This window comes from Nicotiana sylvestris, chromosome 8, assembly GCF_000393655.2.
Source record: "Nicotiana sylvestris chromosome 8, ASM39365v2, whole genome shotgun sequence".
Lineage (NCBI taxonomy): Eukaryota > Viridiplantae > Streptophyta > Magnoliopsida > Solanales > Solanaceae > Nicotiana > Nicotiana sylvestris.
This window is the reverse complement of record NC_091064.1, coordinates 180628793-180633587: the sequence shown is the minus strand read 5'-3', so window position 1 is coordinate 180633587 and position 4795 is coordinate 180628793.

The window sequence follows — 4795 nt, the reverse complement described above, 5'->3', positions numbered from 1 at the left end:
CAAATAGCAAAAACCCAATATCAATCCAACCCTATCTGGCAACACCCATCAATTACCCACACTAGGGTTGAGCCATAACCCTAGCTAATGGGTTTAGCTATATATAATTAAAGAAGACACTGAAGAAATAGATGAAGAACTAAACAGATTAATTAATTACTAAGAAGAAACTACAATAATCTATTATTAATGGGAAGCAAAAATGCCAAAAAATAGCTACAATATCGGTCTCACGAGCTCAGCTGCGTTTCTGAATACAAAACTTAACCTAAAAATGGTAAAATGTCTTATTTATAGTAGGCTGGAAAACCTGGACAAAAATACCCCTGCGGGGTCAGTACGGGCCGCACAAAAGCAACCGCGGCCGCACTGGCTCTTTTGACTTCAACTTTAAGTTCTCTGAACTGGAAGACGCGGACCGCGTGAAAGTGCAGCGCAGCCGCGTAGAGGGTCTGGCGCGGTCCGCACAAACAGGACGCGGACCGCGTGGCATGGTTTTGGTCCCTTGCCCAACTCTCTGAACCTTACGAACTCGGACCGGACAAAGCAGGAGTGCGGCCGCGAAGCTTCACCGCAGACCGCGAAAATCCTACCACGGCTGCGTGACTTTAAGCCTGAATATGTCATATCTCTGAACCTCCTAGTGCGGCCGTGGTCACTGTTGTGCGGTCCGCACTAGGCCCTTTCTTCTTCAATTCTCTTGGTCTTTGATACTTGAGCAGGTTTCACTCCTTTTTGAGCCGATCTTTGACATTTCGTCACTTTGTCGATCAAACCTGCAATCAAGCACAACTTGTGAGCATTTTGAGACTATTTTGTAGCAATTTATATTCAAAGCATAGGCAAGTAGAGGCATAAACACGTTAAAATCCTAACTTATCAGTAAAGGGCAAGCAGAATCCTCCAACAAATCAATACTAAACATCATGAAGAAGAAACTCGAAGACGCCAAGGGACTATGGCCGGAGATACTACCAGAAGTATTATGGGCCTATCGAACAACTCCGAAAACGAGCCCAGGAGAGACGCCATACTCTTTTGCCTATGGGACCGAGGCAGTAATACCAGCCTAAGGTACTCCCATGAGAGAGGCACGAGCAACAACGAGAGAAGGAGGCAGGAACTCGGCGAAGTCGACGAACGAAGAGATATGGCCTACATAAGAATGATCGCCCAAAAACAACAAGCAGAACGCTATTACAACAATAAAGCAAAAGTCCGACCGCATAAAGTCAGGGGATACATACTAAAATCCAAACATTTGCAAGCAAAGATCCCCGAGAAAGCAAGCTGGGAACAAATTGGGACGGTCCGTACAAAATCACAACAAAAGCAAATAAGGGGTTATTTCAACTAGAGACAATGGAAGGAAAGCTACTACCAAACAACTAGAATATCAACCACCTCAAATACTTCAACTTCTGAGAGAAAAAGCGTCCCCCATGTCGTACTCTTTTTTCCCTCACTTGAGTTTTATCCTAGTTGGGTTTTCTTAAGGAGGTTTTTAACGAGGCGATGAAGGGAACGCTTCGAGTCGAAGTATACGAAGGCAGGGTTGTGATTGCTATTTCATTGGTCGACCTCTCAATACTCTCCAGGTCAACCAATGAAGGGACTAGATAGACTGGGACTGGAATGCCATCCAATACCCAAAAACCTGTAAATTTCTCCAAGTATGTAACCAAAGCAACAATGTCAAAGCAATAAGAAATTTATGCTTATCAACACACCTTCTACATGTTAAGGTTACGTTCGACCCCGTTTGAAAAAACACCTATAAGCCCCCGACTGCAATACTAATAAAAGGTTACATTCAACCTCGTTCGAACAAACATCTATCGACCCTCGGCAGCAATACTAACGAAAGGTTACGTTTGGCCCCGCTCGAACAAACACATGTTGGCCCTGGGCTGCAATACTAACAAAAGATTACATTCGACTCGCTCAAACAAACACCTATTGGCCTTCGGCTGCAAAACTAACAAAAGGTTATAGTTGACCCCGCTCAAACAAACATCTATCGGCCTTTGTCCGTAAAACTAATAAAAGGTTATGTTGACCCCGCTCAAACAAATATCTACCGGCCTTCAGTCGCGATTTGATGAAAGGTCCGATCAATTACGATCAAACAAACATCTATCATCCCTCGGTCACTTCTCAACACAAAAATAGAAAAAATAACGCATTGTCGGCTCCAACGCCATAGTCAGCTAAAAAACAACACTAACGAAGGAAAGAGCAAAACAAGCAAACAATAGAAGCCAAAAACATACAAGTACAGAAAGTAAATCACAGGAAAGGAAGGAGATGCGGGAAACAACTTTGACATTTCATACTTAAACATTTTTACAAAGGCTCATGAAGACACCGGCAAAAATACACAAGAAGTTACAAGGCAAAAAAAAAACTACCAATCGCCACCATCACAATCTTCAATGCCTTTACCACCTTGGCCACTAATGCTCTCGCCACCTCGATTGCCATTACCATCGTTGCCTTCACCCTCAGGATAAGCAGTATTGTACTAGGTGTCTTCTTTAAGCCGATCTATTCCCTTATCGTCCCCCTCATTTCCCTCGGATGTAGTGGGATCATACCCGTAAGCAACTCTAGCTTCACGAGCCTTAACACGACCATCTTCGAGGGCGACCTCAGAAACGGATCCTGCTTATGCAAATCTCGAAACACATCAAACTGAGCCTCGGCGTGAATCCATTCCTCATATAATTCTGGAGGAACATTGGGAAAATCTGAAGTACGAGAAAAATATGGTTGTGCAAGTAGTTGGGCCTTCTCGGCTTCCAAAGCAGCCACCTGATCATGAAGAATAGCTTTATCCTTCTCCAGCTCTCCTCTCCTCTAATCGATCTTCTTTAGCTTTCGCTATGGATTGGTCAATTTCCCACTCAGCCCGGAGGGTCTTATTCGCCAACTCAAGTGTCTCCGATTTCCTTAGAGTTTCCAAATGAGAAGATTCCGCCTTCTCAAGCTCACTCAACTTCTAGGCGACTTGACCACTAAGGGCCTCCAGTTGAAGCCGACATTCTTCTAATTGCCTACGCAGTTCGACCACATGCTTGAAGGTCACTGCATTCGTCCTCCATGCCCCTGCTGACCTCGAGCTCCTCTTCCTTACTCCTTAACGTCCCCTCGAGGATGCTACACTTCTCAATGGCTTTCACTAGCTCATCGCCTTCTCCTTCACCTCATTGCAAAGGGCCTGCATGTTGCCACCTTCACTAAGTCGCCTCCAAAACTCCTAGTACTTGTTGTGATACTCGAAGTATTTGTTTTTCAACCTCATAAATATTTCCCTACGCCTCTCCTCCCTCCGAGCACTCTCAATCTCCAATATCACCGTCTACAATCACAAAAAGAAAAGTAGTAAGTCAGAAATGAAAGCGACCCAAAAAATAAAGACAAAAAAGAGGAGAAAAGCAAAACACTAAACACTCACTCTAAGAGCAAGACCAGCAATGCTCCTCGACAAAGTGATGTCATCCAACTCTTTAAGAGTCTTACCCTCTATCTCGGAGCATAGAAGACCAAGGCCAGGGACTACGTCCTTTGTATTCTTTAGAAAATCATGATCCATAAGGACTACAATGGTCCTTGTAGACCCATGCAACCTTATCTCAAGTTGGGAAAACCCTTCCTCCAATATCTTCAGGTCGTCTGCATCAACATCCGAACCCGACTCATCGCCTTCCTCAGCAATACCTTTACCTCTCTCGTTGGTCGGCAAGGAAGTAACAGCAGCCGATTGGGAAGTTGATGCCTCCTCCCCATCGAAGTATCGAGAACATCAGTGGGCGGTCTTTCTACCTCTGTCACTATAGAAGAGAGAGGCACATCCACATCAGCTTCCGCCAACACCGGCTCGATATCATCCCCAATGAGAATGGTCGCCATCTCACGCAGCAAAAAATCACCTGCCATTAAGTCAACAGCCCGAGCGACCTCGCCGCCAACATCTATAGACCTCCTCTTATGAGGCATCAAATCTCTCTCGCCAGGTACAAGCTCGTCGTCTTTATCTACAAGACAGTATAATGAAGAGGCTGAGGTTCCTGTGGCCGAGGGTGATGCAGGACCAGATGCAGCAATAGGATGGGGCACGAGCAGAGGCAACCATAGTCAAAGAAGGGACCGGGGCATGAACAGAAGTGGTCGCAGTAGATGAGGGGCGGTAGCCGATGAAGCAACAGCTTTTATTTTCTGGAACAAAGGTGCGGGAGCTTTCGACCTCCTCGAAGATCCATTTCCCGAAGCTAGAAAAACATACGGAAAAGGGGAGATCAACAAAGGTAAACAAAAAGGAAAGGAACTAAGACTCCAATGAAAAGAGGAACTTACTAAGGGAGAGTAGGTCCAAACCCCTTGACGAAGCTCGGCCACTCAGAGATCCCCACGATGTGAGGAAGAAGCCGACCAACCCAGTCAGAATTGTCTTCAGCTAGGGAAGGAGGCGAGTTTTTAGTTGCACGAGAAAAGGACCAGAGGTTAAACACCACAACCAAGCAGGGGAGGAAAAACAAATACCTGCAAACAAGGAAACTAGGTACTTACGAGTACAATTCCAAACCTCTAGAAAACTGTTAACGTTGGCCACCACATCCTCAGTTCTGACGTAGAAGAAGTTGAACCAAAATTGACGGTTAGCTTTATCATCCATCTTCACCACCAATCACTTTCCTCCTCGGTGGAGAAGATTCAACATCATCCCCCTATAAAAACTGGGGGCAAACATATATTTTATATGCCGAAGTGTGAGTTTGACCTCGACCAGCTCAGC